This window comes from Phasianus colchicus, chromosome 5, assembly GCF_987193195.1.
Source record: "Phasianus colchicus chromosome 5, bPhaCol1.hap1.1, whole genome shotgun sequence".
In the NCBI taxonomy this organism is placed as follows: domain Eukaryota; kingdom Metazoa; phylum Chordata; class Aves; order Galliformes; family Phasianidae; genus Phasianus; species Phasianus colchicus.
The window spans coordinates 51023288-51050611 of NC_143440.1; the positions used below are offsets into that span (position 1 = coordinate 51023288).

General features: G+C 44.4%; 1 protein-coding gene and 1 long non-coding RNA gene across 9 annotated transcripts in view; both read left to right on the forward strand.

The window, feature by feature from the left end:
* The first annotated feature begins 1390 nt into the window (after window positions 1-1390).
* On the forward strand, window positions 1391-25870 carry LOC149917920 (uncharacterized). The gene is made up of 3 exons (XR_016467066.1): window positions 1391-1636; window positions 11574-11799; window positions 24974-25870. It is a non-coding gene; the product is annotated as an uncharacterized LOC149917920 (long non-coding RNA).
* Window positions 25871-26445: 575 nt separating this feature from the next.
* The window catches only part of TRAF3 (TNF receptor associated factor 3), a 69668-nt gene continuing 68789 nt past the window's right edge, over window positions 26446-27324 (forward strand). For 6 of the 8 annotated variants that reach the window (XM_090141664.1, XM_090141669.1, XM_090141670.1 and 3 more), the window contains exon 1: window positions 26446-26773. The gene's annotated coding sequence lies outside the window, so the exon portion shown is untranslated. Of the gene's footprint in view, window positions 26774-26949; window positions 27008-27324 lie in introns of those variants that run through there. The other 2 variants (XM_090141672.1, XM_090141665.1) reach the window with 2 other exon arrangements.

A 27324-nucleotide genomic window follows, 5' to 3' on the forward strand; every position in this document is an offset into this window, starting at 1 on the left:
TCGGCTCCCACAGCCCTTCGTGTTGGCTCCCACACATCACTTGGGCTGATCCCATCCCTCCCCATCCTCAGCAGAGCTGGAGCTGTGTGTGAGCAGTGCTGGGAGAATGTGGGGATCGAGAAGGGGACATAGGAGGATGATCCTATTTGAGAAGAAGTGCCCTGTGCTTCCGTTTTCCAGCCTAGTTACATCAGCTGAAGCAGGGGCTTTTTGCCCTTCTCAGAGCGAAAAAATAGTTGTGCTGGCAAACATCCCTGTGCTGATGCAGTTGTATCACTCACAAAGGACTTTGCTGGCACTGTTTGCTCTCTCTCAAGAACCAGGCTGAGGTGCTCTGATGGGCTGCATTTCTATGTGGGGGTTTGCTGGGAGATGCTTACCTGTAGCTGGGGAAGGTGGGATGTTGAAAAGGGAAAAGATTTTCCTTTTACAATACTCTCTGTTATCAGAAGAACAAAGAAACAAATCTTGGGGCACTGCACCATGTGCTTTTTAAATCCCTGCAGTTACTGTGGGAGCTGGCCTGAAGCCCATTTGTCCCTATCAGAGCACCCAAGCCTTTGCAGGATGGTACTGGTTGTGCAGCAGCAGAAGGGAGTCTCTATCTCAGCTGCTCCAGCTCAGAGCACTGCTGGGAGCCCAACATCTGCACCAAGTCAGGCCCAGATGTGCTCCAGAGAAGGTAGCTCTTTATTGAGAATGTTTTTCTGATCTTGGAAAGCATCAGTCTTTGGTCTTGCAACTCTGCCCTTATTATGAAAGCTTAGCTCTTTATTTCACCATGAGACCAGTCTTCTGGCTTTGGTGGGCCAGTGGGGGAAAAGGAGTAATGGGTAGTTAACCATGTGGAGGTGTTTTGTTCAGGGTGTGTGTCACAACCTCATTTTTCCATGGCAAACACGATCCTATGCTGCCCTGTCCTCTACGCTCAGTTCCTACCACTGAACAGGAAAGAGGCAGTAACTCATCTTTGCCTAGGTGTCTGAAAAGACTCCAGACTCGCTTAAAGGCGATGGCCATAGCAAACAATCTGTCTGCCTGCTCTTGGTGATGCCCACCAGCACCAGTAGTGTGGGGCAGTCCTTTCTTCACGTCCAGATGATCACAGGAAGTTCCAAGCCCCTGTTACTGGTGCCATGAAAAAACACGTGCAGAATTCTCTGGACTCTGAGCTCTCCATGGATTTTGATCCAATTTCTGTCTCGGTTCAGCCATCAGTGTGTATGTGTAACATCTGAGAAGCACTTCTGTTCAGAGTAAAGTTTGATCTCCGTCGGCTGGAACAGTCCAAGGCAAGTGTGTGCTACACAGGTGAAACCATGTTGACCTGAGTGTGCTGCTGCAGGCTCAGAACATCCTGCTCATTTTTCTCTTTGCTTCAGTTGCAGACAAAGAAGAAGAGCACCAAGTCCATGTCCTTTGGATCCTGGAGGAATGCTTAGCAGACAAACAGTGGATGGTGTAGAAGCACCATCTCAGGGCTCCTGGCAAGAAGGAGAAGGTGGAGAAGAAGTGGGCAACTTTTTCCCTGTGGTCCCAGAGAGGTGAAGGGAAGGGCTCACCCTGAGGATGCTGGCATAAGCAGTCCCCTTGGCGTGAGCTCTTACCCCAGCACATGGATTCACTCGACCAAGAGGTATGAATTCCTTTTTAGATGCTGAAATTTAATAGAGGGCATAACTGAAATGAATGGATTTTTTTTTTTTTTACACTGGAATCTTAAGGTAAGAAAAAATCTTGGTTCAAAAATTAAATCCAGGTGGAAGTTACAGTAGAGATTGTTCTTTAGTAGCATTTGTGGCAGAATTCACGTTAGTGCAGTGCAGTGTCATAACACAGTACATTGACACAAAGGACATATTTTAAAAAATTAAACATGTGGTTTTAATTTGCTTTTAAGCTTGTCCTTAAGCTTGTCCTTTTAAGCTTGTCCTTTTCTTTCATGCTACTTTTAAAAAATATATATCATTCCCTGCTTTCTTTGATAGAATTAAACAAGAAGAACATCTGATTTTTAGAGGGAGGTTTGTGTATCTTCAATACATGAAGAAACTCATTACTTGAAGATGAACCCCAATGTAAACTGTTGGTTTTTACTAGTGCTGAAAGGGTACTACTGACTTCAGTATCACACTACTTTTGCCCAAAGCAATTAAAAAATCCCTGTTCTTCTTAGTATATTCACCAGTTAAATTTGAAGATATGTTCTGTATAATCGGTTTCGCTGTTATCTTCATGTAAAATCAGGTATCCTGTTTCCCTTCAGTGATAGTTCTGGGGGACTGTCATTGGGTGAAAAGGAAGCTTAGACTGAAAATGCAATTATATCCACAAATTGTTTAGTGTAGAGAGAAGGGCCAGCTGCAGCATGTGGAATTGCCCATATTTTCTGACACTTTCTCAGTATCAGACTGAAAATGTTCCATGAAGCTCACGGGCATCTTAAAGTAAAATCTTCTGCAGCCTGAAGACTTTCTTGCCTTTGTTCATATTTTGGTTAGGTCAGAGAATGCATATTTGCACTATTCATACTAATTATTCTCTGTGAAACAAAACCCTTATGAAATAATGCTGGATTTTTTTTCTTTTCTTTGGTCTGCCTTCTGTGGTGAGCATTGTGTTTGCCTCTATTGCACATTTTTTCCATTTGTTTTCATGCGCTTTTGTAACTCCTGGGGGAAAAAAAAAGAAAACACAACAACAACAACAGACACACCACGTTTGAAGGATTACATAGAACAAAGTATTACCTGAATAGTATATTTCATAGCACAAGTAGTATGCACAGCTCATCCAGTGATGCTGTCCTGTGGTTCTAAAGGTACTTTTTGTGATGTTGTGTTATCCCACTTAAATAATTATGTCCATGCTATTGGGCATCACTTTGAAATAGTCAATAAGGAAAGGTGAAAACTTGAATTATCTTTGCTTTCACGCATTTTGGGATGCTGATAGAAAACTCAAGTAGCAATGTGAAGAGAAACGTGCATTTAGCTCTCAGGAGTACAGTCTCAGTTGGGTTTGGTGGATCCTCCAGAAGCAGTCATGAAACCAGATCTTGTGCTCATCCACTGGATGGCACTGGCATGCATATACTTCTTACAAAAGCTGTTAGGATTGCCTTAGATAAGAGAGCACTTTGAGGTCTGAGCACTGATGCTACTGCTGAAGTTCTGAGTGCTGCCAAGTGGATCCTTGGGTAGAAGCTGAAGGAAGGCACAACACTACGAGGTACCTGCACACATCCACCAGTAGCCAGGGGACAGGATGAATTCCTGCTCTTATTGATGTTGGTAGGGGTTTTATCATCGGCTTCAGTGTATTTTACTCTGGTTCTTTGTGTCCAAAACACACATTTTTATCACTTGTGCAGAAAGAGAGCTCCTGCAGCTGTCGGTAGTAAGAAGTCTGTTTGAGTCAGTCACTAGGGAGCAGCTTCACTCATCTGGGAACACAAAGCCGAGGTAATGCAGGATGTCAGAAAGAAGCTGTGGCCAGCACCTGCAGGCACACCAAAGAAGTCAGTTCTCTTTGACTCTGGAGAGGCAGTTCTGTGTTGGCTTCCAAAAAGTTTTCCTTGCGTGAGAACAGTGGGGTTTGGCCTGGAAAATGTTAGAGCAAAATAAAGGAAAGTGCAACTACAGCTGCAGATCATAGATGAGGAGTGTCTGTTGGGATGTACCATCCTTCCTTTTCCAACCCAGAAGAATTGCTCAGACTAGAAAGCAACCAAAAGATGGGATATGAGATGGATTTGAGCTTCAAATGTGTCTTAAAGGTGGCCAGTTGTAACGCTTCAGGGAGATGACAATGATCTCTCTTTCTTTTTTTGGAACAATTGAGTGTGGTGGCTGTGTAAGAAAATTAAGCCCAGAATTTTGTTCTGCACTTTTGAATGATAACTGGACTAATGTTGCTGGCAGTGACAGAGCTGCTACTGAGTCAAGAGGCAGCAGAGATTCCTGTGCTTGCCAGCAAGCTCCCAGTGGGCTGAGTCTGGCTAGCAAAAACAGTTCCATGTGTTCCCATATACCTATATGTGTATACACGTGCTCATGTGCATGCATACATATATGTAAATAAGAGAGGTTTCTTAATTGAAAATGAAAACTGGGGAAATAAAGCATCCCAGCCCAAAAGGCTGTCCTCATCTAAAAATGTTGTATTTTATAATACCTGTAGTGCTTAAAAAGTATTGTCTGCGAGGCCTAGATTCTAAAGCATAGTGCTAACAGACTGTGTCTTTGCTAGGTGTGTGGAATGGCATGTGTGGTCAGTTTAAGTCACCAGAAATATCAGCAATAAGCTACATTAGTATCATGGCAAGTATCTGAAGAGTATATTGAATTTTAGGCTGGGTTCATGGTCTGGTGAAGAGTAATGCCAGTACATTTTCCCTCAATATGTGTTGAAGTGAAAGTGGCTGCTCCTTTGCCATTATTTAAATATGGGACAGAGAGAACTCTGCATTAATTGTCAATGGAGATGAATTTGGGTCTCTGAATGGGTAATTTTTTCTAGCAAATGATGTAAGAGGAAAGTGAAGATGAGTTTGTTGGCTTTGTGCACTTTGGCCCTTCTGTACATCCTAGTTAAACTGGCTCGATGATAGTTTGAAGGTAGTATTAGGCTCATCTGTTAGTCAGACTTTGAGTTAATTAACCAGCCAGCCCACTCACACTCTACGGGCCCCGTGTATGAGCATGAGTCACCCACTTGGGTAACTGATATTTGTTTATTTTTAGGCAGACTACGAGGCACCCAGACACTATGGCAATGGGTTCCAGATCAGTACTTTAAATATATGAAATATATGGGTGATTTGGACCTTGCAGATGAGAGCAGAGTCTGCTTGCTCACAACTGCTCCCGTTGTAGATGATGAGGTCAGGCTCATCACATGAAGACAAATTCCTTATCCTAAGTATAGTTAAGGCTCATTCCCGAAATATACATAAAGCATTATTTTGGGATGGATCTGCGTGCGCTCTTTCAGCACTTGATTGGCCCTATACTCATAAGTGAAAAGGTTGGTCTTACTGGTGTAAGGTTATAAATATGAGTGGCATTACATTAATAGTTTCTAACTTTGTGTTACACCTTTGTCCTTTACTCTTGAAGCGTGGTGCTGCTGAGTCCATGAACACACGAGGGGTTGGCAAGCTGAAGCTCAGCAAGATCAGTGGGATTTAGGAATGGGTGTGGGGGTCTTTGGGACTGCTGGAACGTGTTCCCTGTCTTTGTGGGTGATCACTCCACATAATACCTTTAATGAATACGTCAAGCTGTATTTCACACTGAATTAAACTTCTGCCCCTTGCTGTTCCAGAACTGCACCTCTTGCTTCCACTTTAAATGCATTCATGGCCTCTTCAGACCCATTTGTTCTCATGCCAGTGCTGACTCTGCTTCAGTAGCTTTTGTCATAGGGCATGTTCCAATTTGTTTTATCAGGAGCAGGAGGAAAATTGTTCTCATCCACATTTTTGTATGGGGAATTCGAAAACTGAAGGGAGGCTTTGTCTGGATGGGAGTCTGTGCCTTCTCCTCAAATTCACTGAAGTAATTTTCTTTGTTTCTCCTTCCTTTCCGCAGTGTTTGCCACCTTGCTCCTTTCCTCTATGCCACGTTTCTGCCACTGGTCCCTAGTTCTGTTGTTCTTGGCCTCTAGCACACGCATTCCCTGTCATTTCTGTCCCCATTTTGCTCCCTTTTCTCTCCAGCGCCCCATCCCTCCTGGAGACTGACTCTTTCATCCTGGTTCTTTGGGTTCCTCATTCAGCTCGGCTCAGCTCCTTCATTCCCAGCCTGGGTGCTGCTCCACCTGGGCCCAGGCACTGCTTATAGAGGTGCCTGAGGATTTCTGCTGGTGGATTGAGCCAGTGCTCAGCACTTAACAGGGGTGAGACATCACTCAGAGCACCTCTTCTCCATTTCAATGAAACTGCTGTACCTTCAGCCCCTGTCTCACCCCTTCTCACTTGTTTCTCTTTGCGGGGCGTCCCCTGGTGCTATTGGATAGCATCTCCCAGCGGCGGCCTCAAGTGCAATGGGGAGAGGGCTGAGGGACAGTTCTGTGGGATAAAACAGTCACCCACATTTTCTGCATGGGCTAGGAAGGTGTAAATGTGATCAATTTCCCTGCAGAAGTGGATTTGGACTGCGGAGAGTGCTGGGAACAGAGACAGCTGTAGTTAAATACAGTCCTGATAGCTTGTTCATATTTTTGGATGTCTCCCGTCCCATATATTTAATTTAGCTGCGAGTGTGAAATATAGAGCACTATTTAAACCATGCAAATAAATCATTTGTTTATTCTTACTCTATGGCCTTCTATGCAGGAAGAAAATACACTAGGTATTATATTACTAGGAATAAGGTATCTTTTTGGAAAAGTGACATTCTTGTATGAATTGCATTAAGGAAAATGTTGATTTAATTCTGAATTTGTTTTTTTCTTTTTATTTTGTCTCAATATTTCAATGTCATTGGTGTCTGATTTTTTGGGGGCTGTATTTTGTGTAAGCAGCCACTTAATTGGCATTGACTTCATTTCGTTACTACCAAGTTGATTTCTGCATTTTCTTTTTTTTATTATTATTAGCATTGTAATTGCTGAATCACATTATTCCCTTCAGTTTCCATACCAAAATCCCTTAGTTTTCATTTTCCTGAAACAGAATATTTTAAGATTTTCTTTGAAATCGTTTTGGTGTTTGCATTTCATATTGGGTCACTCCTGCAATTCAATTTTTATGAGCTTTCATTATAATAGTTTTCAGGGCAATAGTATTGCAGCATGAATCCCGTGATTCTGGCAATTGCAATGAGAAGATTTTTTCATGGGCTCTTTCTATGCTATGGTTATGGTAGGATCTGGCAAACAATTTTTGACAGGGTGAAATTAAAGATGCACCCCTTGTGCATTTGCCCCCAAGTTTAAACCAATTTGGCTTCTGAGACAACTTCTCATGGATGGATGTTACAGTTTCATCCCAATTGGTGATGCAGGTGGGGGGAAGATGCTAAGGAGGTTTTGTACTCTGTGATCAGAAAGGGATTTTCTGCAAGCCATGGAGGCCTGGCAATGGCAGCACAATGGGGGAAGCATTTCCACATCCCTTCTGGCTCTTGGCTTAAGCCAATAGCACAGATCTCTCACTATTGCAAACATTCAATTAAGTCACCACTTTATTTAATAAACAATTTAAAAATATCAGTTGTAGCAAAACAAATATGGAGATGACAGAATCAGTTGTGTTTTTAGAGGTGGTGGAGAACAGAATGTCCTTTTTCTGGGAAATGCTATGCTTCCAAGAGGAAAGCTGCTCCTTCACAGCATGTGCATCTCAGCTTCTCGAGGTGTTGCTTTCAAAATCCCAGGCAGCCTGGCTTGCTGACACCTACGTGCCAGTGTTTGTAGGAGCATGTGCTGTCACTCTCCCTGGGAGTTTGGATCTGGCTCCTGTCCAAATGAAAATCAGTCTCGCAAAGAATGATTCGGTAAAAGCCTAGGAAATAAGTAATTTGGATAGAGAAAAAGAAATGATTTTCTGGCTTACGCATTGCTGTCCATTTTGGAAAAACAAAACAAAACAAAACAAAACAAAAAAAACTCCAAACTCCTGAGCTTTGTTTTGAAATCTATTATTACAAACTGACCAACAACAAGAAGAAAGTCGCCATGCCTTTCACCTGGACAGCAGCACATTTCACGCTCATTCATCAGGTATTGAGGTACTGCTGTCTGTCCTCATTTGTTGGTGTGTTGGTAGAAAGGCTGGTGCAAGGAGAGTAGCCTACAGCTGTGATCCTGAGGGGATCACTTAATATGCAGCATGGATCCAGCAACTCTGGAAAGCTGCCTTAACTTACATGGGTACTGTTTTCCCAGTGGGTGTTGCAAGAATTTACAACAAGCACAGAAATTACTCGATGCCTCACTGTATTTGTTTCAGTTCCTTATTCCCTTCTATGTCTGGCTCTAGCGGCTCTTCTGGGGGGACAAATGTTCTCTACAGGAGTCATCCTCCAGGGGAGCTTTACAGTCCTTTCATCCTAGCTTAGCTACTAAGTGCCTTGCAGTCTGGGAGAGTCCTGATGCTTTTACCTCTGCAAAGCAGCTCTGATCCTCCCGAATGGGCTGGATATCTTGATGGATTAGATTGTCATCGTGCTCCTCAAAGGGATCCTCCAGGTGTTGGGAACTGGACTGAGAGCTGACAGAGTGAGTGGGGACAAAGAGGCTTAAAATGTGTATTTCCATGGGAGGGCAAGAAATGACCCTGTGGACCCCAAGACCTTGTGTGTGTGCTGGCAGTTAAACTCCCAGCATCACGTCTTCTCTTGGAGGTTTGGGGAGTATCTAGGCTATCCAGAACACTTCAGCTTCTGTATAACACATTCAATTCTTGGACCTATATCCTAAAAACTGCATTCCAAATCTATTGAAAGATTACTTTCTATTTCAGTAATGATTAATTTCTGTGAAGAATTGCTGGTTTTATTCCTGGGCCAGTGTGCTCTTGGGCTACCTATGCTCCACAGCATTCATGCTCCTTCAGCTCTTGAGCTTTCTCTCAAAGCAACACCTGGGTTATTTAAAAAAGATGACAGCCCCAAAGCAAAAGAAAATACCAAAGCAATGCAATGTGTGAAAGTTTATGCGGTTAAATATCTATTTAGCTCTTTTTCAGTTTTGCTGGCATAAAGCAAAGATGCATAAAATGTCCTGCCAGCAGCATCCTCAGTTTTCAGCAGCCTGGTCAGGGTATGATCCAGGACCGTCCTGCCAAACTCAAGATGTTTTTATCCTCCTTCCTTCCTTCCTTCCTGGGAAGTAAAGGGAGCAGCAAGAAAAGAAAAATCAAATCTCTTCAATGGAGCCTGGGCAAATAGCTGGCTCTCTGGTGCCTCCAAGTTCTTTCTGTTTAATAAAACACAACAGAGGAGACTCTCTCAGGAGGCTTTCTTTGCTTCATTCAGTACTTAAGGGTCAGTGTTTTAACAACTTATTTTTTCTCACACTTCTACTACTACTATGTGTTTGTGCTGTGTGACTCAGTGAAAAACAGGGAGAGAAGAATTGACTACTGGGATCTTCAGTCTGTCCCATAACATTTAAATGAGCAAAATGACACAGAAATATGTTCCAGCATAGTCAGCAGGAGGTTTCTCAGGTGCTGCTGCCTGCTGTGCAGAGGAAAACATGAACAGTGAGTGGCAGATCTGCACTGGGTAAATGGGAAACTATGATCCCTGCTGCAAGAAACATGTGAGTTCTTCTGAACACAGAGGCAGGAAAGGCCAGGTCCTATTGCAACAAACTAAAAAGTCATTAATACAAGATAAGATGATGGAAGATTGGGATTTCTGCTCATCTGCAGTCTGCACCAGGTGAGGAGTCAGGATGCCGAGGAGGTTGCTGCCATTGGGGCAGCCCTGCAGGGGCTTTTCTCCAAGCCCTAAAACCACTGATGGGTTTCTTCCGCCTGCTCCTGGAAGAATGATTTAGACAGGGAAACTGAGGGAAAGGATCTAGCTGAAAACCTTTGTTTCCACCAGACTGCACTGTACTTATTTTCTCATTCCCTCTGCCTGTTTCCTCCCCTCTCCTCTGTCTCCACGTGCCCCTGTTTCTGGGACATGACTGAGTTTTTGTTACAGTGCTGTGAGGGTGCTCAGACAGGCTGAGTAGTGTCCTGAACAGCTGAAAACTGGAACAAATCATCTCAAAGGAAATGATAAGGCTACGTGCTGTGCCCTTTCTTACACAATGAGATGGAGAGGAAGAGTCGGCACCAAAACAGCTGCTATGTTTTCTGCCTCTGCAGCTCTTCTCTCTCTCTCTCTCTCTATTCATGTGCTCTTGTCTATTTCTCGGGAGAAAAAAAAGAAAACAACATCTGCTCTGGCCCATTTAAAATAACCTTTTCCCTTTTGCCAAAATGGACATTTGTTGTCACCTCCAGTACCTTATAACAGCTACCAAAGAGTGGCTATTCCTGACATTAGGTCGTCCTGTAAGGTGGAAAAATAATGAAGCCTGTTTCTCTGCAGATCTATGTTCCTATCACGTAAAGGGCAGTATTGACTTTTAAGTGAATTATACTCAAGTCTACTGTTATCTCTGCATAAAGCATAAATAATATCGTGCTCGGCAAGTCCAGGTTCTCCAGCCATCCTGTCTCCCTGGCATGTCCATTGCTTTGTTGCTGCCTTCAGCAGGCTGACTTTCTTGCTCATTTCCATTTTCCCTTCACCTCACAGCTTCCATGTTTTTCTGCTGCTCCAGGCTTCTCTTGAGATTGCGTAGTCATTTCCTCCTCCTTTTTAACTCATCCTTTCCCCTAATACAAGCACTGTTCTCTCTGCAAGGCCTGTACTTGTTGCAGCAGGTAGTGGGGAGGGATGTGATCAAGCAACAGGTGCTGCCTGTGCAAGGGGAACACCAGGGAGCAGTGAGATTGCCCACCCCACACTCCATCATGGGTGCTCTTTCAAGGCCTCTTACCCCTCCGTTAGCCACATCAGACACTCCAGAATTGGCTGTGAACAAGAGATGGGACCCATCAGCCTCCACCATTCACTGCTGGCCATAACCCATTTCTCCTCCTGGCTGTCATTGCACTACAGGGACTGCAGCTTGTTCATGCAGATCTAGATGGTGTGGGGCTCAACCCAGCTTTGAACAGGGGTGGGATGGCAGGTGTCACAGTGGTACCAGTGACCAGCATGGCAGCTGGAGGCGGAAGAACTGGGCCACAGCTGCTCCTTGACGAGATTTGCTCAATTCTTTTTGCGCTCCCTCGTTGCCAGCTAGCTGCTATCATGCATTTTTAATTGATTAATTTTTCATTCTTATACTGAGGTCACGCGTTCATGGCAGTCACTGTCAGCACCCCATGTTCAGTTCATGTAAGACTATATTTAGACATTTCCAGGATGATACATCCCTAATGTCCAATCTCCTTTTCTGGTTCGTGCAAGTCACGCTTCAGACCTTTACAGCAGGGTTTGGGAAGTCCTTGTCCAGACCACAAGCCATGACTCTCAGGAGAAGTTTGTTGTGCACAGCAGCATGTCTGCAGTTGCAGAGCTACAAGAAAAAAACTTCCTGTTTTTTTTTTCATGTTCTTGTGGAATTTTGCTAGCCTGCCCTCTTCTCTTAATTATCTTGCTTTGGCGTGCTGACGCTCAACCTTTACCATGATGGCACCCTGTATTTTAAAGCTAAGTGATAGTCTAGAATGTGGTTGATGTGAGAAAAACCACCTGAGGACAACCTGTGAAGGTTCAAACCACACTCTCTGCTTCCTGGCCGCTGGCATTTATACATCCTGTGGATATGTAATTATCTCTGAGGAGTTCTACTTTTTCTATTAAATGCTCTTAAGATTGGCTGATGAGGGAAAGATAGTAGGGAGAGACTTGCATTTCCCAATTGATCTCATAAGTCTTGTTTCAATAGGAAATTGGGATTAAAGGTAATGGGAAATGGAGTAAGAAATGTTAAAAATTACCACCTTGATCCTTTTCATGTCAGATGCTTTTAATATTTTCTCTCTCTTTCAGTGCATTAAGGAAGATTCGCAGGCCTGAGATGATCTGTCTGAAGCTTGGGACTTCATTTAATAAGCTGAAGTTGAGTTAGCACCTTCGAGCCTTTGGGGCTGCATCTTGCATCAGAAAGAACACAGCTCGTTATCATTCCCAAACTATGCTGCTCTCAGCCACTGTGCTAGGTAATGTGAGGTGACACGTGGAGGAAAACAGGATCTCTTCCAGCATATGTGAAAAGGTGGGTTTGACATAAGATTAAATCAATAGAGGGAGATGGATGAGCATTCATTACCTGTATTTATCGAGGCCTCTGTAGTAAGAGAAGGGAAAGTTTACCTTAGGACATGTGTTCGCCTCCCTCCCATTGTACAGCTGCTTGTCAGCCAGCTCTTTGGCTGCCACAGTTGGGAATGTGTGTTTCAAGGTGAACCACTGCTTATTTCAGTTTGCCTTAAAATGTTGCTTGGCAAACTGAGGTAGTTCAAAAGATGATTGATGAGCAATGAGACAAGCACGCAGCAGGGACAGGCTGGACAGCTGGGATGACTTCAGCCACAGCCCAGAACTGATCCCATCATTTAAAGGGCAGGGTTGAGTTGAAGGGAAAAGTGATGCTGAGGGAGAAAAGATGAATGAGGGAGAGAGAGAGACAATTTCAACAGCTGTGGTACGTAGTCACCATAGCGATGATGAGGGAGGAGACGAGACGAAAACAAAGTCAGATGATGGTAGAAGGCAGTCTGCTGGCTTGGTGTGTGTCTGCAGATCACAAAGACTGGGCAGGCAGCAGCTGGCCTCTCCACACCTTCCTGCTCATGTAGGGTTTTTTTCTTTTTCTTTTTTTCTTTCTTTCTTTCTTTTTTTTTTTTTTTGCCAAAGGCACATTTAAAATTAGTCTTTGGGTCATCATATAACAGTGACAACAATGTTTTACCTAAAGGCTATTCTGGCTAAGGCTAAAGGCAATACAACAGGCTATTGGCTAAGCTTGGCTAACTTTGCGATAAGATTGATGCAGGAAAAAGAATCTCTGTTCTACAATTATTCCAGAAGTATAATTTCTACATTTTTATGGTCTTCTTCCTGTCTTTTATGAGTACCCTCATATTGTTAATGCATTTATTCCCTGAGAGGGGAGAGTTGTCCTGCAGATAGAGTAATAAGAACAAAGAGGTGCACAAGAACCCACTAGTCTGTGTTAGATACTTGATCTCCCTGTGCTTGGAGATAGTAAGGTAGCATCAGGAGTGGATTCATAAATGTCAGTATGCTGAAACACTGCTTACTTAAAATAGTCCAAAGGAGGCACTGGAAAGAGAAGATCTCCTTAGCTGTAACTATTGCTTCAGAAGAGGCTGCAGCGATCAAAGACCTGATTGTATTTTCAGTTGTTTATCATGTTTCTCCCCAAGATTCCCACTGTCATGGCAGAACACTTCACTTGAATGCTTCTCACCCGCTCCAGAGCAGAGTCAGACCACTTGGTTTCTGCACTGTAGCAGACAAACTACGTCATGATTAACCAGGCTGTGCCTTTCTCCATTTGGAATTCAAACTGGAGCTAGATGCCTGAAACTTTGCCTTACTACGCTCATCTTTTTGTTGTTGTTTCTTTTGCTTCTGTGTCAGCTGCTGGGAATGAGACAAAAAGCTGGGGTTAGAGCACTTGACAAAGAGATCCACCTCCATCCATCAGCAGAGCATCCAGGTGTAGCTGGAAGAGGAGACCCTGCAACCTTTTGAAGCTTTTCTCTGCTGCATGAAATAATTAGAGATCTTTGAGGTAAGGGAAAGGGATGGAGGAGAAAAAAACTGTTCTAGAGATTGCAGCACCTACCTTTGAGTCTCAGCATCCCAGGCCATCCCTAATAATTTAAGTTGTCATGCTTAGTCTCATTCTGTCTTGGTCCCCTCAACACTTTATGCCAGACTGCAGCATTTCTCTAAACTGTAGGAAAAGAGGCACGTAAGCTTAGAGAGAAGAAGCAGCCAGTTATTAGTGGAATACACCAAGGACCTAAACATTTGACATCGGTGTATTAAGTGTGTTATTGCTGTCACTTTGAGGGCTTAAGGATATGCTGTATTTACTCTGACCCTTTCACCTGCAAGCTGTGTCTTTTCTTACATCTTCATGGTAAAATCTGACTTTTTTTCTTGATTCAGAAATTAGATGAATTTTAGATTTCCAAACCTGTTCTTGATCCTCTCTGGTGTGGAAAGGCCTTCAATCACACCACAAAAAGCATAGTGATTTTTGTGTGATTCTTTTAGGGTTCAAGATGGATGAAGTTCCAGGGTTTACAAAACTGCTTCATCGTATATCTTCAGCTCCAGTAAATATCTTCACCAGATTATTCCTTCCATTTCATTTGAGTTGTGAAATCAAGTCTGGCTTTGTAGGAGAAAGGGTGTCCAGCATTATGAGCCTTCTTCCTTTGATCTGTTAAGCAGGCAGGAACAAGTTAAAATCCTTAATTCGTGGAGCCAGCAGTTCTTGATGGCTTTCAGGTTTCCTGTGCCCTCCTGTAACTATTTCTGCAGGCTCTGTGGAGTATATTGCATGACAGCCTACAGAAAGTGTCAAACTGAACTGCAGACAAACATACTAACCCTTACTTCTGCCAATATTTTTATAAAATTTCAATACTTGTGTTCTGTAGTATAGTAGCTCAAGCATCAAGCCTGAACTCAAATTGCACCATGGCACCAATTATTTGTTTTTGTCAAAAATTTCACAGTGGTATCCCAGTGTAGGGCATGGGCACCGAGGTAAGAGAAGGAAATGAGAAAGGGAAATTAGCAATGGGGAGAAGGAGCAGGAGTTAACTTCACGGAAAGGCAGCTGTAGGAAGAGAACAGTATTTGGACGGAAAATGCAGAGATGGAGGTTACAAGTAGGCCATCAGAGAGACTGGGATGAGATCCCTGAGCGATGGATAGTTAAGTGAAAAGAGTGGGAAAATTGAATAGCATGAGAGTAAGCAGGGATGTAAATAAAAGAGTAAAGCAGGGATGTAGAAAGGTCCATACTAGGGCAATGCCTACCAAGATGTGTGATACCCCCCATCACTGCCTGAAAAAGGTAGTTTGGCTGCTCAGCCTCTCTGTTTTGCTACCAATAAATAGCTGTGAAGCTGTGATGGCAGGATAGGTGCTCTCCCATCCAGAGTAGATGGTATCATAGTACTGTGAGCAGATACTCCATTAGGTCAAGCAGTAGAATTGTGTGGAGTGGACTTACAGTCTCCTCTTTCTGAGCTTGAGTATGTGAATGATTCTAGATGTCACATAAAAAAAAAAAAAGTATAAAATCTCCTTCTTCTCGCCCCAAAATAGAAAACTACGTGTACAAGAAACAATGAGGTTGAAGTTCAGGTGATTCAGAAATTCAGATGACTCAGAAAAATGACAGAATAAAAATTGAACTATGAGGCAGGTCTTAATGGGAATACTTTTTTTTCCAAATAACTCAATTTTTTTTTTTTTTACATAGACACAATATAGACAGAGGATCCCTTAGTCATTTTGTTTTGTCTGCAGTATTTAATGTGTGGTCCCCTTTATAATTTATAGACTTGTTTTAAAGACCATCTATTTTCTCTTAGGTAAGGATGGCGTATTTTTTTCTCTGGTTCATCTCGCTTTTCTGCTCTTTGAATTCCATTCAGGTAACTTTTTTAGTAAGTAACCAGGATTTTAAAGGATAGTGTGAGGGATGAATTCTCTTGGAGTTAAAGGATATGAGAGCTACCAGTTAAGACTTCTACTCCTCTTTTTTGCTGGTTATACGATAGCTAAAGTTCTAAAATTTTCTCCATCACTGCTGGCTTAGAAGGCTTCACAAACATGCAATTCATCTTCATATCAGCCTGGCAAGTGTTTCTTTTTGCTCTGTTATTCTGGGGGAAAGTTATGTGGAGTTTTAGAAATAAATTTCATTATCAGTCTTTCAACTTCGATTATGGAGAGCATCCATCCCAGCAAAACCTTGCCAAAAGCAATGGGTAACATTCTCTGATTATAGATCAGAAGACTACAGGATTGACTTGGATCAATTTTTCCTCGCAGGCTGTATGCTTTTCCTTCTAGTGTAAGGTATCTGAAGCAGAACATGGTAAACTCTCATTGCAATCTTGGATTCCTTACCAGCTGATTGTGTGAATGTCCCATTTTACCTATCTTTTATTGGTTCTAGTTTGTGTAATTCCAAGTAATTCTTTAACGTGAAATAGAGATCTAGAAGTCAAGAGTCTCTTTTGCTACACACATTATGTCCAACCTCTAACAGATCAATCAGTTACTCAGAGAGATAGAAGATCCTGTGGAAAATATTTGATCATATCATTAAAGGCTTCAGAATTAATAATTGGAAGCAGGAAAGAAGAGATATCTGTCAAACTGAAGTTGCACACTCACGCTTAGTTTTAGGACTTCCTCAATTTCCCAGTCACATTGTTCTTACTAGATTTTGATATAAATGCTGCATCTAGAAATGGAGTGGCAAATTCACTTAGCAGAACTGATTTCAATTCACTGCAAAGTATATTACTTGTGGCCAATAAAGTCAGATTATTTAACTGGATTTACCTCAGTGTAACCCAGAACAGAATGTGATCCTGTGGGTATAGAAGTTACAATACAAAGAAATAAATCTCACCTATTTCAAGTTTTATTAGCTTCTCTTTGTGTCGGGCCTTTCAGTTTTTATATTTTTCATACAGTGAGGTTTGGCAGGATGAAAGCTATATTTTTCCATTAGTCTTCATTGTGTCATAGAGTTTTAGTAAAGGGAAGATGATGTTTTAAAAAAGCCAAGAATAGACAATACACGTAATTGTATACAGTGATTTTACTCTTGGCTCAATTTAGCCTTTAACATGACAAAGAATTTTATCCCAGAGCACAGTCAATCTATACAGTATTGCCAAATCAAATAACTTAAAAATCATGAGTCAAATTTTAAAATAAACTTTTTAAAAAATGACATGGACTTCTAGTTAAAGAGCTTAGAATAGAATATACATTCAACTCGTTCTGCTTTGCCTTCTGCTTTCTGAATATTTGCAGGTTGTTCAGGTCATATTTTTAAGCTTTCTCTCTGCAACCACAAGAGCAAGAAAATTACCAGCTTTTTGTTTAAATGAAAGAAAAATGAGAGCTTCTAGAGTAATCACTCCACTCCAGGAGCCGGTACTTTGAGGAAAAAACCTCAAATATCACAAAACTTATGATAAAAATGGCAAGAATTGGCAATTTGCAGCTCCTCCATGGTGCCTGAGGTTTAGATACGCTCTTTTACAAATGAAGAACTTCCTGAAGTATATAAAAGATGCAAGGCTATACTTTTGTGGCAATGCCATTAGAAATAACTTCTCCAGGAAAAGACACAGACTGCCAACATCTCTCCACAACCACCAAAATTGGAGGCCTGGCTTGAGGAAAAAAAAATCTGATCTCAGCTGAGTCAGCAATCTGTTACCACAGTATGAACTGGGAACAGCTCTAGGAAAGTTAGCAAAAACTTTCCACTTTGCATTTCAGATCAAAAAGTTTCCTGATACCTTGTGGAAATTGGAAGTGGCAGGGATACTGTCTTTTGGTTTTACAACTGTATATTATCTCTAACAGGCAAGCAGATGTTTGGGGCTCCCTTCTGCACTAGATTGCCTGGATTTAATTCTGCACCAATTGCACAAAGATAAAACAGCATGCAGCAGGTAAGACCAAGCCCAAGGAAGAATTTAGCTTTTTGCAACTTTTAGTTTTGTGCAAAGATAACATTCAATTTTGTGCGTCTAAACTCACATTAATCAGCAGTAGGGAAGCATTTCATTGCAAAGCAACAAACAGAAGTTACACAGTAGTTCAGGATGTGATTGAAATGCCCACCACCAATAGCAGTAGGTCACTCATTTCTTGTGGGAAAAAAATGGCTTGCTCTGACAGCTTCAAGCCAGTTTTGTCAGGCACACTCCATTCCAGCCATTTGAAGATTCCAAAGGAATTCTTCTAATACTTCCAGTTCAGAGCTTTGCAAGGTCTGAGCTAGTATTTCACCACTTTCACAACAGGTCTTTCAACATCTGGCCTAGCAGGAGAGGCTTCTCTGGTGGACATGGCTCATGTGTGGGTTGATGCCAAGAGAATCTGTCATCACCCGAGTTTTTTGAAGCAGCAGCCTCTACAGCTGCATAGTTGAGGCTGCTTGATAACAAACTGTCCAACAAGTCTGTCTGTTTTCCTGGTGTTTGGGCTTTGGTGCAGGTCTGCACCAGGTATTTAAGCAGTCCTGCACAATGAAGCAACTCAGGGTAGAGGAAGGGTTACCATTTCATAAGCTCACAGCAAGCCTTATCCTGATAGCCAATGCACATTTTTCCTTCTAAGCTTTTATCCCCAATTTCTGTGCTCCTGAGTCATTACTTCTTTATGCTAATAACTAGAGCTGGGTACTTTCTAGCTCTATTAAATTATTGTCTAGCTTATATATAACCCCCTCATACTGTAATCATAGAGATAGTAAAGATTATGCAAATGTTGATCTGGGTGCCACGTGGCTTGCAGAACATTCATCATAGCTGGTGAGAGGTGAGAAGAAGGTAAGCTTGATTCTTAGGGGCTGGGCTTAATCTGTCCTGAGAACATTTAGATTTTATTTTTTTACTTGAAAACTGAACATATTTGATACAGAGAATATTGAAACTCAGCAAAAAAAAGGTATTTGCATATCATCATGCATCCCTGAAGATACATTTTAAGTAGATACATGGTCTTGGATCTCTCCTGTGCAGTGTGTTGGGGTTGCTAAGTCAGTTGTTTGCATCACAAGACAGCCGCACTCATCTAGATACCACTTGGAGACTTTCTATCATTTTCTTCAAATATACTGAGAAGAGAGACCTCCTGAGACACTCTGATTAAAAAAAAAAAATAGGTGAAAGTGAAATTAACCAAAGTATGAGTCAGCAAATAAGGTGATCTTCTTTCCTTTCTTAATTCTGAAGACTCAGGTGGATAAACAGAATCCCAGCTAAGAGATATCTTCTGACAAACAGCTGGGTAAATTTTTTTTCCCCTAGAGTTACAACATTTTTCTCATATTATCCTGAGGCAGAATGAATGGAAGCTGGGAAACTTTAAATCTGAATCACTATTTATTATACAAGGTGAGAAACTGCCAAGAATAGTGGGAAAACATTGCTGAGTAACAAGGGGCAGAACAACAGGGAACTACAAGCTTAATGCTAAAAGACAAGAGAGGCAGAAGGATATTATACCTTCACATCAGTGTGAATACTTCTTGGATCCAACACGTGTAAATCCACTAGATAGCTTGAGATATACTAGACAAAGACTAGCACTCAATTGCTAAGGCCATAAGGAAAGTCCCAAAATTGTGTCTGTAAGGACTAAATCTGGGATGGAACATTCTTCCATGGGATTTTTATGTCTTGCTTATAGGATAAGATTTGTGCAATTTAAAAAGGAAATCAGAACTCCACAATGATAAGCTACAGCTCCCAAGAGAACAAAGCCGACAAATGAAGTTTTATTTTCCTTTAGCCTTCTAGAACAACTATTTTTCAGATGATTATTGCTACTGTCTGGATTCTGTCCAGGATTCTGCTGGTATTACTGTGCAACAAACTGAGGTTCCAGTGTGCAGTAACCTCTTCAGTACCAAAGCCAGCTGAGTTTGCTGGGATCAGGCTGTTTATGAAGTCAGGACTGAAGATTTCGGGGCTTGAAATTTCATCTTTTGCAGATTTGAAATTCCATCTTTTGAAACTGAAATTTAATCTTTTTCTCAAACAATCTCCAAAAATACTCTGAAATCTCCCTTTAGAACTTGCTAGAGGAGTGTCAATAACAAGGGAAAATACATGCACCTTAGTTGGCAGAACAAGAAACAAATCTGTTGTGATGCTTTCGTGGTACAGGAGGTAAGGCACACAGCTAAATGGGAAGCCAAGGAAGTGATGAGACTCAATGACCACTTCCCAGTCACCTTAGATGCTCAAATTGTTCCTTAGTCTGATTCTCACAAGTTGGTTTGTGTTCCCATGACTACATTCAGAAAAGGTGAAAGTAAAAATAGTTGCATCACCCTGAAAAAGCAGCTATTATTGATTACCACAAAGAGCTAGTAACAATTTCTAAAGTAATGAGCAATTCTCAGCATTGAAAGTATACTTGTTTGGTTTTTCTTCCAATAATAGGAGAAGTTTTTTCCTCCTATATGATTAGAATCTGATACTCTTGATGGAGAAAAGTTTCTAATGATATTTTCAGAGATGGATGTATCACCCAGAAAAATGAGAGCACCTGGATAAATCAAATCAACACAGCTGTTACATTCATCTCAGCCTTTTACTTTGCCAGGTATTTAGTAGAATCTTTGTGCTTGCTAGTTACAAACTAGTATAATCACAGATATTATAAGGGGAAAACTTTTGGACTAAATCCTTGTTCTTGATGAAGCAGCTTTGTACTGTCCAAAAAGCAGAAAGTGGCTTTTAAAGTGGCCTTTAAGATGCTTTTACTGGTTATATTTTGGATTCAGCTGTCATGGGGAAATCTCCATATGGTGGAGAGCTGGTCTTGCTGAATTTGCACTCTTCCAGTCACAGCTCTGGATCTGATGTACTGAGAGACAAATGTAAAGCTGAAGCACTGCTGTACTCTAGTAATTCCCTGCTGTGGAAACATGTCTTTTCTTCCAGGTACAACTTGGAGTTCAAGTGAAGTACCCTACAGGTCTCTTTGGACATCCACTCTAAATTTTCATTTGACTCCAAAGTCAATTTAACACAGGCAGGCACAATGGTAGTCTTGATTTTAGAAGAACCTGAAGGATCTCAACAAGAGAATAAGAAAGCCCTAAGATTACTGAGACATATTGTGATATGTCATACTAATATTTCTTGTCAGTCGTGAAGGATATGTATAAGCTGACATGGGAATTACAATTAGCTTGAAAGAAAGGAAAAATGTCACATAGCATAGTTCCGATAGCATATATAACTAACTTCTGGAAGACTTGGGAAATGTTTCAGCTCAAACGCTTGTCATTTAAAAAGCCACCACTTTCTAGGAATTTAAAGTGGATAATCACTGCTTGGGCAGGGGAAAACTTTTCTTCCATAAGCAGAAAGGCTATCACATTAAACATTATTGCTTAGTAGCTTCTGAAATAAACTCGGGGGAATCTTTATCCTGTGTATAGGATGCAATAAATAAACGTGTATTTCCATGATACTGGTTCTCCTGGGCTGAGCTTCAGCAAACAAAGGAATACAAATTTAATAATTTTATCGTTCTGTTAATAGGCATCTTCAGTCCACAGCATAAGATGAGGAAGCTGCAAGAAGCTTCCTCAGGCCAGACATGCAGAAGCTAGTTTCTACTAAGTCTTGCTCAAATACACAATAGGTATTGATTAGAAATGAGATATAACCATTTTCTGAGACTATCCTGTAGGAACTGTGGAGAGGGCATGCACAGTGAACACAAGTTACAACATTAGAGTGAGCATTATGTACAGAAGAAGTGCCAAAACGCACCTGAAACAGCAGGGCTAATAGGGATGTGATGTATCATTACCAATTTACAGTAGCTCAGCTGAATGACTGTTAATTGCAATAACCAATTCACACGAGAAACAATGGTTTGCTCTCCTCTCTCTCTCCTTGTCTCACGTTTACCTCCAGCATTAAAAATTATCTGTTGATACTGCCTTCAAGATGGCAGGACTGGAAATCGTCCATGACTACAATGGGAACAACAACACAGGAAGTTTGGCATAGGAGGTCTTACAGAAGAATTTTCTTCAGCCTTCACTCATTTGGAGTCACAAAGTACTTCTGAGTATCAGATAGTAGCTAAAGGGTTGTCCTAAAAGACCAGACCTCATAAGCATAATATTAGAGAGGACTGTAATGGAACAACACCAGTATTCTTAGAAGATACTTACTGAATAGGAGATTATGAAAAATTGGCAATGGGAGAGGAAAGGAAACACCAAACTGAGCAGTGTGGCTGATACAGCAGAAGGAAAGGATGCCATCCAGAGGGATTGTGATAAGTTCAAAAGGTGGGCCCTTGTGAACATACTGAGGTTCAACAAAGAAAAGTGCAAGGTTTTGCACTTGGGTCGAGGTAATCCCTGATATGTATGTAAACTGGGAGAAAAACTCCTTGAGAGTAGCCCTGCTGAGAAGAACTCAGGTGTCCTGGTTGATTAAAAACTTAACGTGAGCCAGCAGTGTGCACTTGCACTCCAGAAAGCCACCGGTGTCCTGGATTCCATCAGAAGAGCAGTGGCCAGCTGGAACAGGGAGGTGATCGTCCCCCTCTACTCTGTCCTCGTGAGGCCCCATCTGGAGTACTGTGTCCAGGTCCGAGGCCTGCAGAACAGGAAAGACGTGGAGCTGTTGGAGAGGGTCCAGGTGAGGGCCATGAGGATGATGCAAGGGCTGGAGCACCTCTCCTTCGAAGATAGGCTGTAGGAACTGGGCTTTTTCAACCTGGAAAAGAGACGGTTGCTGGGAGACCTCATTGTGGCCTTCCAGTATTTAAAGGGAGTTTATAAACATGACAGAAAACAACTTTTTGCAAGGGTAGGACAAGGAATAGTTTTAAACTAAAGGAAAGGAAAATTAGATTAGATGTCAGGGGGAAGATTTTTACTCAGAGAGTGGTGAGGTTCTGGAACAGAATGCCCAGAGATGTTGTGGAAGCCCTGTCCCTGCAGGTATTTAGGGCCAGGTTGTATGGGGCCCTGGGCAATCAGATCTAGTACTTGATCTAGCAGTTGGCAGCCCTGCCTGTGGCAGGGGGTTGGAACTTGATGATCCTTGAGGTCCCTTCCAACCCCAGCCATTCTATGATTCTATGAAAACAGACCCTTACTAGCCTCACCTGAAGGAAAAGGTTTCTTTGTGACCCAAATCTGTCAGTCAATTCAACCATACTTCTATGAGCGAGATGCACCACAAACTACCCGACAATTTAATGTCACCAGAGTCCTTTCTACATCTTGCCTCTGACTAATTTTTAGTGCTTCTGAGGCAGCTGAAAAAGCCCTGACAAGCCAAATGCAGAAGGGGCAGAGGACCAGAAGATGCCCTGAAATTTGGGAATGGTAGAAGTACAATTGAAAAGGTCAGCATCTCAGTCCCCTTTAAATTCCCCTTGGATATATCAAAGTACCATGCCCTGATTTAAAATCTTTTAAGTGCTTGTGCCTAGAGCACTGTTTGTTCACTCCTGGAATGGTTAGAAAGTTCATTGACTTTGCAGTCCAAGCGTTTTCACGACTGATTCCTCCTAACTTACATCTTTTTGCTTGTATAATTATTTCATTAATTTAAATAGTTTTCCTTCTTTGATATTTACTCATTGAATGTATTTACAATGAATCATTAAACCATTTTGCAGCCTTCATTTGTCCAGCTAAGGAAGCTACACTTGCATATGTTACGCTCCCCCCCGAGAGCTCAGATGCTCCGTTCCCCCGTCACCCCGCTATTCCTCCTCTGCACCTGTTGCAATCTGAGTCAAGCTTTTCTGCTTGTAAGTCACCAGAATTGTACATAATTTTCCAGATGAGGGTCCTTAGCAATGCTGTGTGAAGCCATGTTAATACGTTCCTGTCTCTACTAAAAATACCCCAGCTGGTGCATCATAGGCTCACACAAGCCTTTTCCATGGCTCTGCATGCTGGCAGCTTGTAGTTGTTTTCTCACCAAGTGATGCACTCATGTGGAAGGGCCAGAGACAGTACCATCATCACCACCTTTCTCCATTCACTGCTCCCAACCTTGAACAAATCCTTGTTTTTCAGTTTGTAATTTTATTTGCCAGTTTCTTTCAATATCTGTGAGTAAAAATCAGCTTTGTCTCCCCTGGTCCCTTTGTGAGGTTTTTTCTTTAAGTTCTGTGGTGTCCCAGCTCAGACAGATCCACATCTGTCCCTCTTTCAATTTAACAGGAGCTGAATTAGCCCGTGATTACTCAGCTCAAGATAAGATTAGATACTATGGCCTTCTACAAGGCCCTTCCGCTTATTAATACAAGGCCTAAAGCAGCCTCCTTTGTCATGGACTCTCCCTGTAGCTTGAGAATCTTGCTTACATCACACGAAAGCCCTGCAACTTCCCAGTGGTATTTTCCATCCACTATCTGAGAAACTGTGCTTTTCCATAGTCACGTGATATTCACTTGTCCCCTTTTCTCCATGTTCTACACATAACTGTTCCTACCCAAGTCCGTAATAGATAACCACTGGTATTACTGTGGATTCTTTTAAAATTCTGCTCTCATATAATTTTCCAAATCGCTGTCCTCTTATTTTATTTCTTTGAACCATTTTACTAAAATACAGAGCTACTCTGTGTCCTTTGCCATAATTCCTGTTGTTCCAAGCACTGCTGCTGGCAGTGCTGCGTGGCAGGTACTTGCAGTGTGCCACAGCAGCATTGGCAGGCAATGCTTCAGGACCCACTGGAAACATTGAGTATGCCATGAAATCCCAAACCACTTGTAGGTTGGTCACCACCAGAAACACACTGCTGTAATAATCAACCATATCCTGGGGTGCATCAAGCCTGGCACTGCCTGCCGTTTAATGGGAGAAGTTGTCCTGCTCTACACTGCACTGGTGCAGCCTCACTTCAAGTACTGTGTGCAGACTTTGGTGCCACAGTACAAAAAGAACAGAAAACTATTAGAAAGTGTCCAAAGGAAGACTGTGAAGACGGGGAAGGATCTGGAAGGAGGACATGGTGAAGTCCCTTGGTTTGTTCAGCCCTGAGCAGAGGAGGCCTCACAGGCAGCGAACGGTCAGCGCTGAGCTCTGCTCTGTGTGACAGCAACAGGGCCTGAGGGAACAGCGTGGAGCTGTGTCAGGGGAGGGGCAGCTGGGGGTGAGAGAAAGGCTCTGCACCAGAGGGCTGTGAGCATGGAACAGCCTGCACAGGGCAGTGGGCATGGACCCCAGCTGCTGGAGTTCAAGGAGTATTTGGACAACGCTCTCAGATATAGGGTTTGGATTTGAGTGGTGCGGTGTGGAGCCAGGGGTTGGACTGGATGATCCTTATGAGTTTCTTCAACTTGAGATGTTCCATAATTCTATGATATTAAAATTCTTTAAAATCTTGTAACTGTGACACAGGAAAAACAAGGCACTTGGAATGGGAGGTATTTAATCAGATCAACACTTCAGCTACTGACACTTTTAAATATGGAAAAGCCTCTGCTTGACATCTTAAAGATAGTGTAAGAATTTGTTTTCGGTCTTTTTTTTTTTTTTTTGGTGGGGAGGGGAAGGAAGATTACATTAGTATATCTGTCAAAGCTATCAGCACTGCAATCCTATTATGTTTCTTCCCTTTTTTCTTTTTTTTCAGGGCAAATCAAGAGGACAAACATACAAAAGCAAAAAGAGTAGCAAGGAAGGAAATTGCAGGCATGTTTATGATGGAAACTTATTTACAGCCCTGCTGCTGGAGAGATCAAGGCTCAGTACTCAATCCTGCCAGCCGTGCCAGAGCTAAGCAATCCCGAGCAAGTGATGGGAACATTTAAGACATCGGTCTTAGATCGCCTTTCCGATCACAGGTTCACAGCATCTTTGCAAAAGGCACAGTTGTCTTGACAGCTATGCCAGCCTCTTCCTGGGGACAGCAGCAAAAGGAGGGAGAGTGAAGGAGGGAGAGAGAGAGGGGGGAGAGCAGAGAGGTGGGATGAGGAAGAAAAACAGCACACGAGGAGGGAATTAGCAGTGCCAGCCGAGCGTCGTATTTGGGGTCTGATGAGGACACAGCGGAGCAGGAGATGTTTGGTTCGCCGGGCGAGTTGGCGTGGGCGTTGCACAGATGCGGGGGATGCGGATCGAACAGGGAGGGTCAGGATGGATTTGGGGACACGGGGAGATGCTGCAAGCAGTGGCTATGACGCGCAGCCCGCCCGTTCAGGATCACGCATCCCGCCGTTCCTCCCTAGCGATCCTCGATAAACAACGTACAAAAAGGACGGTGACCTCATCCCAGTGAAACCGGCCAAACACCAGCACATTTCTCCGTGCTCGGCTCTGCCGGTCCCCGCGCTCCCACGTCCCGCCGCCCAGCACAGCAGCCCCGTGCGGCTGCAGCCCCTTTGCACGGCTCCCGCCGAGCCTCTTCCGCCGCTCGCAGCCCGCTGCGGGGAGCCGACAAGCTGTATCGTGCTCCCTGCGTGACAGACACCTCTGACGCCTGTCAAACATCTGCCCTAATCAGGACATCACACGATACGAGCGGAGCTCGATGCAGGCATTTATTTCATCCGGCTGGCCGGGCTGCTAACGGCCGTCAGCATCTCTCCTCTGCCGGGGACGCAGCGCCCGGCTCAGCCCGGGCTTCGGCACCCGCTGTGCCGCCCGGGGCGAGGCGCCCCGGCTCGCGGCTCCTTTCTGCTCTTTTCCAGACTCTTCTCCCCCTCCCTCCCTCCCTCCCTCCCCGCGCTCGTTTTTCTTTTCTTTCTTTTTTTTTTTTTCCTCCCATTCTTTTTCCCCTCCCCTCCCCCCCCCCCCCCTTTTTTTTTTCCCCTCCCCAGCGGCGTTTTTTAAATAAAGGCGACCGCGTTTCCAAGCGGCCCTTTGTGCGGATCCTCTCGCTGCGAGGAGAGCGGGGCCGCGGCCCCCCCAGCCTTCCCGCGCGGCCCAACGGCCGCCGCGCACCGCCTCCCTCCTCCCTCCCTCCCGCCCGCGCCGCAACGCCCGCTGCCGGCGCCTCGGGGCGCGTCCCCGGGCCGACCACAACCCCGGGCTGAGCCGCCCGCGGCCCCGCGCCGAGCCCCCCGGCAGCACCGCCCGCCCCGAGCCGCCCGCCCCTCCGCGTGGCGCCGAGCCCCGCGCTCCTTCAGCGCCCCGGGTTTTGCCCCGCGGCGGCGGGTAGCGAGTCTCGGCGGCATCAGGTGCAGCCGGCTAAGGCAGGCCCGGCCCCCGGCTGTCGCCTGCGCGCTGAGCGGCCGGGCCGGGCCCGCCCCTCGGTGTGTGAGGAGGAGCGGGTTTCGCCGGGGATTTCCAGCCTGAGCGGGCGGGAGAGGAAGTGTGGGGCGGGGGGAGACGGCGCAGAGCGGCAGGGACTTTCCGTCGGGCTGGCGGTCGCCTTCGCCGGGCTCCGGCTGCCGCCCCGCCGCCGCACGCTCGCTCGCTCGCTCGCTCGCAGGTAGGGGCTCGGCTCGACCCGGGGACGGGGCGCCGCGCCGGAGCGGGGCTCGGGGCTCCGGGCTGCGGGTGGGCTCGGGCTCGGGCTCCCTCGGCTCCGCGCCGTGTCCCGGCTCTCGCCGCCCGCCCGGCCGAGGCACGGCGCTGCGGGGCCGGGCGCTCCGCCCGTTGTCGGACCCCGGCGGCGGCGGCGACGCGGGCTCTGCCCGCCCGGACGCAGCCCGGCGCTCTGCAGGTGCCCGGTTTTCGCTCGCTGATTTTCACCTCTCCTCCTCGCCCCCCGCCCCCCCTTCCCTTTCTGCCTTCCTCCCGCCGCCCCGGGGGCTGCGTGCCGCGGGGGGAGCCGCCGTCGGGCCCGGCCCGGAGCCGTACGGGAGCGGCGCTTGCGGCGTTTGATGTGGCGTTTGAATGCAGAAGCCTCGCTCCGCTCCTGGCTCCCTCCATATGCGGTGCTGGGGGCGGGACGACGGCCTTTAAAGGGGCACCGCCGGCAGCCGCCGCGCCGCTCCGCTCCCGGTGCCGAGCGGGGCCCCCCGCGAGTCCGCCGCCCTC